Source organism: Triticum aestivum, chromosome 2A (assembly GCF_018294505.1).
Source record: "Triticum aestivum cultivar Chinese Spring chromosome 2A, IWGSC CS RefSeq v2.1, whole genome shotgun sequence".
In the NCBI taxonomy this organism is placed as follows: domain Eukaryota; kingdom Viridiplantae; phylum Streptophyta; class Magnoliopsida; order Poales; family Poaceae; genus Triticum; species Triticum aestivum.
This window is the reverse complement of record NC_057797.1, coordinates 517,563,592-517,571,469: the sequence shown is the minus strand read 5'-3', so window position 1 is coordinate 517,571,469 and position 7,878 is coordinate 517,563,592.

Here is a 7,878-nt window from a genome sequence, read left to right as displayed (position 1 = left end):
AGGGGGAGAAACATGGTAAGATCCAACTATAATAACAAAGCTCGCGATACATCAAGATCGTACCACCTCAAGAACACGAGAGAGAGAGAGATCAAACACATAGCTACTGGTACATACCCTCAACCCCGAGGGAGAACTACTCCCTCTTTTTCATGGAGAGCACCGGGATGATGAAGATGGCCACCGGAGAGGGATTGCCCCCTCCGGCAGGGTGCCGGAATGGGTCTAGATTGGTTTTCGGTGGCTACAAAGGCTTCTGGCGGTGGAACTCCCGATCTATTGTGCTCCTCGATCATTTTAGGGTATATGGAGATATATAGGCGGAAGAAGTATGTCAGGGGAGCCACGAGGGGCCCACGAGGGTGGAGGGCGTGCCCAGGGGGGGTGGGCGCGCCCCCTGCCTCGTGGCTTCCTCGTTGCTTTCCTTACATGGACTCCAAGTCTCCCGGGTTGCTTTCCTTCCAAAAATAAGTTCCGTGCAGTTTCAGGTCAATTGGACTCCGTTTGATTTTCCTTTTCTGCGATACTCTAGAACAAGGAAAAAACAGAAACTGGCACTGGGCTCTAGGTTAATAGGTTAGTCCCAAAAATCATATAAAATAGCATATAAATGCATATAAACATCCAAGGTTGATAATATAATAGCATGGAACAATAAAAAATTATATATACGTTGGAGACGTATCAACACCCCCAAGCTTAATTCCTGCTCGTCCTCGAGTAGGTAAATGATAAAACAGAATTTTTGATGTGGAATGCTACCTAACATATTTCTGATGTATTTCTCTTTATTGTGGCAAGAATATTCAGATCCATAAGATTCAAGACAAAAGTTTAATATTGACATAAAAATAATAACACTTCAAGCATACTAACCAAGCAATCATGTCTTCTCAAAATATCATGGCCAAAGAAAGCTATCCCTACAAAATCATATAGTCTGGCTATGCTCCATCTTCACCACACAACGTATTTAAATCATGCACAACCCCGATGACAAGCCAAGTAATTGTTTCATACTTTTGATGTTCTCAAACTTTTTCAATCTTCACGCAATACATGAGCGTGAGCCATGGACATAGCACTATGGGTGGAATAGAATGGTGGTTGTGGAGAAAAAAGGAGAAGATAGTCTCACATCAACTAGGCGTATCAATGGGCTATGGAGATGCCCATCAATAGATATCAATGTGAGTGAGTAGGGATTGCCATGCAACGGATGCACTAGAGCTATAAATGTATGAAAGCTCAACAAAAGAAACTAGTGGGTGTGCATCCAACTCGCTTGCTCACGAAGACCTAGGGCATTTTGAGGAAGCCCATAATTGGAATATACAAGCCAAGTTCTATAACGAAATATTCCCACTAGTATATGAAAGTGACAACATAGGAGACTCTCTATCATGAAGATCATGGTGCTACTTTGAAGCACAAGTGTGGTAAAAGGATAGTAGCATTGCCCCTTCTCTCTTTTTCTCTCATTTTTTTTATTTTTTTGGGCCTTTTCTCTTTTTTATGGCCTCTTTTTTTATCTCTTTTTTTCGTCCGGAGTCTCATCCCGACTTATGGGGGAATCATAGTCTCAATCATCCTTTCCTCACTGGGACAATGCTCTAATAATGATAATCATCACACTTTTATTTACTTACAACTCGATACTTAGAACAAAATATGACTCTATATGAATGCCTCCGGCGGTGTACCGGGATGTGCAATGACTCAAGAGTGACATGTATGAAAGAATTATGAATGGTGGCTTTGCCACAAATACAATGTCAACTACATGATCCTGCATAGCAATATGACAATGATGGAGCGTGTCATAATAAGCGGAACGGTGGAAAGTTGCATGACAATATATCTCGGAATGGCTATGGAAATGCCATGATAGGTAGGTATGGTAGATGTTTTGAGGAAGGTATATGGTGGGTGTATGATACCGGCGAAAGGTGCGCGGTATTAGAGAGACTAGCAATGGTGGAAGGGTGAGAGTGCGTATAATCCATGGACTCAACATTAGTCATAAAGAACTCACATACTTATTGCAAAAATCTATTAGTTATCGAAGCAAAGTACTACACGCATGCTCCTAGGGGGATAGATTGGTAGGAAAAAACCATCGCTCATCCCCGACCGCCACTCATAAGGAAGACAATCAATAAATAAATCATGCTCCGACTTCGTCACATAACGGTTCACCATACGTGCATGCTACGGGAATCACAAACTTTAACACAAGTATTTCTCAAATTCACAACTACTCAACTAGCATGACTCTAATATCACCATCTCCATATCTGTAAACAATTATCAAGTATCGAACTTCTCTTAGTATTCAATTCACTTCATCTGAAAGTTTTTATTATATCCCTCTTGGATGCCCATCATATTAGGACTAAATTCATAACCAAAGCAAATTACCATGCTGTTTAGAGATTCTCAAAATGATATAAGTGAAGCATGAGAGTTCATCTATTTCTTCAAAATAAAACGACCATCGTGCTCTAAAAAGATATAAGTGAAGCACTAGAGCAAATGACAAACTACTCCGAAATATATAAGTGAAGATCAATGAGTAGTCGAACAATTATGCAACTATGTGAAGACTATATAACATTTAGTAATTTCAGATCTAGTTATTTTCTTCAAACAGCAAGAAAAATAAAATAAAATGACGCTCCAGGCAAAACACATATCATGTGGTGAGTAAAAATATAGCTACAAGTAAAGTTACCGATGAACGAAGACAAAAGAGGGGTTGCCTTCCAGGGCATACCCAAGCTTAGGCTCTTGGTTATCCTTGAATATACCTTGGGGTGCCTTGGGAATCCCAAAGCTTAGGCTGTTGTCACTCCTTATTCCGTAGTCCATCGAATCTTTACCCAAAACTTGAAAACTTCACAACACAAAACTTAACAGAAAACTCGTAAGCTCCGTTAGCGAAAGAAAAGAAAACACCACTTCAAGGTACTGTAATGAACTCATTATTTACTTATATTGGTGTTAAACCTACTGTATTCCAACTTCTCTATGGTTTATAAACTCTTTTACTAGCCATAGATTCATCCAAATAAGTAAACAACACATAAAAAACAGAATCTGTCAAAAACAGAACAGTCTGTAGTAATCTGTAACTAACGCAAACTTCTGAAACCTCAAAAATTCTAAAATAAACTGCTGGACGTGAGGAATTTATCTATTAATCATATGCAAAAATAATTAACTAAATATCACTCTCCAATAAAAAATGACAGCAATTCTCGTTAGCGCTAAAGTTTCTGTTTTTTTACAGCAAGATCAACAAGACTTTCCCCAAGTCTTCCCAACGGTTCTACTTGGCACAAATACTAATTAAAACACAAAAACTCAATCATAACAGAGGCTAGATAAATTATTTATTACTAAACAGGAGAAAAAATCAAGGGACAAAAATAAAGTTGGGTTGCCTCCCAACAAGCGCTATCGTTTAACGCCCCTAGCTAGGCATGATGATTTCAATGATGCTCACATAGAAGATAAGAATTGAAACATAAAGAGAGCATCATGAAGAATATGACTATAACATTTAAGTCTAACCCACTTCCTATGTGTAGGGCTTTTTTGAGCAAACAACTTGTGGGAACAAGAATCAACTTGCATAGGAAGATAAAACACGCATAGCTTCAAAACTTTAAGCACATAGAGAGGAAACTTGATATTACTGCAATTTCTACAAGCATATATTCCTCCCTCATAATAATTTTCAGTAGCATCATGAATGAATTCAACAATATAACCAGCAACTAAAGCATTCTTTTCATGATCTACAAGCATATAAATTTTATTACTCACCACAGAAGCAAAATTCTTCTCATTCGGAATAGTGGGAATATCAAAAGAAACTTGAACACTATAAATTGTTTCCACATTAAAAGACTAATGTTCAGAAAAGGGGTAATCATAATCATGACAAGTTTTATAAATATAATCACTACTTTTTATAGCATAAGTATCATCACAATAATCATCATAAGTAGGAGACATGCTATCATCATTATAAAATTGCATATCAAAACTTGGGAGACTAAAAATATCATCTTCATTAAACATAGCATTCCCAAGCTTGGGACAACCATTAATTGCAGCAAATATATTCTCAGAAACGTCATCTTCATCAAACATAGCATCCCCAAGCTTGGGCCTTTTCATATCATAAGCATAATCACTCTCATCATTAATAGTATGGATAGCACCAATAGTATAGCAATTATCATATTCTTGCAAGCAAGTGCCAAAAAGATTTTCAAGATCATAAGAAGTATCATTATCTTCCACAATTATATTTTCATGAGGCACAATAGTAATAGGAGCATCATTATTTGGGGGAGATATCTGTTTACCTCTCTTCCTTTTTCTTTTCTTCTTCTTCACCACATAATGTGTGGGTTCAATCCTCTTTTTTGAGTTCCTTATTAATGAGATTGGTTGAATAGGAGGCTCCTCCTCATTACCTGATTCATCATAAGAAATAATAGGAGGGTATTGGTAAGTCTCTTCCCTTTCATTAGTATTCTCTTCATCTTCTATTTCTTTTCTTTTCTTTATGTAGTTGGCAATATAAGGATTTTCAATACAATTCGCCGCGCAATACATATAAATTTCCTCTAGATCAAAGCCAAGAAGTTTATCATGGGCAAATACTGGAAGATAGTTAGTTATACGTTTCATTTCTTCATAACCCATAAGCAAACTAAGTTCATTATGATGTGCAAGAGAAATCAAGTCATCACATTTTTTGGAAACGATTAGATCATTAAACAATTTGCATCGAATGGTTAAATGACCACGTTCATTGCAAAGTTCACAAGTACGGCCAAGAAAATTTAAATTTTCAGCACATTCATATAGCCTTTCTTGCGACAATTTAGTTTCTAAGTACTTATGCCTCTTGCAAAATCTATCTTCCCTAACTGGTGTGTACTTGCAAACCCAATGCACTCCACAAACATTGACATGTTTATAGGAGACATTTTCATCATAACTAGTGCAATCATCATTAGTACAATGGATATTCAAGGAGTTCATACTAACAACATTGCAATCATGCTCATCATTCAGATATTTAGTGCCAAACATTTTAATGCATTCTTCTTCTAACACTTTGGCACAATTTTCCTTTCCATCATACTCACGAAAGATATTAAAAAGATGAAGCGTATGAGGCAAACTTAATTCCATTTTTTGTAATTTTATTTTATAAACTAAACTATTGATAAAACAAGAAACTAAAAGACTCGATTGCAAGATCTAAAGATATACCTTCAAGTGCTAACCTCCTCGACAACAGCGCCAGAAAAGAGCTTGATGTCTACTACACAACCTTCTTCTTGTAGACGTTGTTGGGCCTCCAAGTGCAGAGGTTTGTAGGACAGTAGAAAATTTCCCTCAAGTGGATGACCTAAGGTTTATCAATCCGTAGGAGGCGTAGGATGAAGATGGTCTCTCTCAAGCAACCCTGCAACCAAATAACAAAGAGTCTCTTGTGTCCCCAACACACCCAATACAATGGTAAATTGTATAAGTGCACTAGTTCGGCGAAGAGAAGTGGTGTCTACTACACAACCTTCTTTTTGTAGACGTTTGTTGGGCCTCCAAGTGCAGAGGTTTGTAGGACAGTAGCAAATTTCCCTCAAGTGGATGACCTAAGGTTTATCAATCCGTAGGAGGTGTAGGATGAAGATGGTCTCTCTCAAGCAACCCTGCAACCAAATAACAAAGAGTCTCTTGTGTCCCCAACACACCCAATACAATGGTAAATTGTATAGGTGCACTAGTTCGGCGAAGAGATTGTGATACAAGTGGTATATGGATGGTAGATAAAGGTTTTTGTAATCTGAAAATATAAAAACAGCAAGGTAACTAATGATAAAAGTGAGCGTAAACGGTATTGCAATGTGTTGAAACAAGGCCTAGGGTTCATACTTTCACTAGTGCAAGTTCTCTCAACAATAATAACATAATTGGATCACATAACTATCCCTCAACATGCAACAAAGAGTCACTCCAAAGTCACTAATAGAGGAGAACAAACGAAGAGATTATGGTAGGGTACGAAACCACCTCAAAGTTATTCTTTCCAATCAATCCGTTGGGCTATTCCTATAGGTGTCACAAACAGCCCTAGAGTTCGTACTAGAATAACACCTTAGGACACAAATCAACCAAAACCCTAATGTCACCTAGATACTCCAATGTCACCTCAAGTATCCGTGGGTATGATTATACGATATGCATCACACAATCTCAAATTCATCTATTCAACCAACACCTAGAACCTCAAGAGTGCCCCAAAGTTTCTACCGGAGAATCACGACGAAAACGTGTGCCAACCCCTATGCATAGGTTCATGGGCGGAACCCGCAAGTTGATCACCAAAACATACATCAAGTGAATCACGTGGTATCCCATTGTCACCACAGATACGCACGGCAAGACATACATCAAGTGTTCTCAAATCTTTAAAGACTCAATCCGATAAGATAATTTCAAAGGGGAAACTCAATCCATTACAAGAGAGTAGAGGGGGGAGAAAACATCATAGGATCCAAATATAATAGCAAAGCTCGCGATACATCAAGATCATATCACCTCAAGAACACGAGAGAGAGAGAGAGAGAGATCAAACACATAGCTACTGGTACATACCCTCAGCCCCGAGGGAGAACTACTCCCTCCTCGTCATGGAGAGCACCGGGATGACGAAGATGCCCACTGGAGAGGGATTCCCCCTCTGGCAGGGTGCCGGAACGGGTCTAGTTTGGTTTTCGGTGGTTACGGAGGCTTCTGCCGGCGGAACTCCCGATCTATTGTGCTCTCGGATGTTTTTAGGGTATATGGAGATATATAGGCGGAAGAAGTACGTCAGGGGGCCCACGAGGGGCCCACGAGGGTGGAGGGCGCACCCAGGGGGTGGGCGCGCCCCTTGCCTCATGGCCTCCTCGTAGATCCCCTGACGTGCACTCCAAGTCTTCTGGTCAAAAAATAAGTTCCGTGAAGTTTCAAGTCAATTGGACTCCTTTTGGTTTTCCTTTTCTGCAATATTCTAAAACAAGGTAAAAACAGAAAATGGCACTAGGCTCTGGGTTAATAGGTTAGTCCCAAAAATGATATAGAAGTGTATAATAAAGCCCATAAACATCCAAAATAGTAGATAATATAGCATGGAGCAATCAAAAATTATAGATACGTTGGAGACGTATCAGCATCCCCAAGCTTAATTCCCGCTCGTCCTCGAGTAGGTAAATGATAAAAACAGAATTTTTGATGCGGAGTGCTACTTGGCATAATTTCAATGTAATTCTTCTTAATTATGGCATGAATATTCAGATCCGAAAGATTCAAGATAAAAGTTCATATTGACATAAAAATAATAATACTTCAAGCATACTAAGTAAGCAATCATGTCTTCTCAAAATAACATGGCCAAAGAAAGTTCATCCCTACAAAATCATATAGTTTAGTCATGCTCCATTTTCGTCACACAAGAATGCTCTCATCATGCACAACCCCGATGACAAGCCAAGCAATTGTTTCATACTTTAGTAATCTCAAACCTATAAACTTTCACGCAATATATGAGCGCGAGCCATGGACATAGCACTATGGGTGGAATAGAATATGATGATGGGGGTTATGTGGAGAAGACAAAAAGGAGAAAGTCTCACATCAACGAGGCTAATCAATGGGCTATGGAAATGCCCGTCGATTGATGTTAATGCAAGGAGTAGGGATTGCCATGCAACGGATGCACTAGAGCTATAAATGTATGAAAGCTCAACAAAAAAACTAAGTGGGTGTGCATCCAACTTGCTTGCTCACGAAGACCTAGGGCACTTGAGG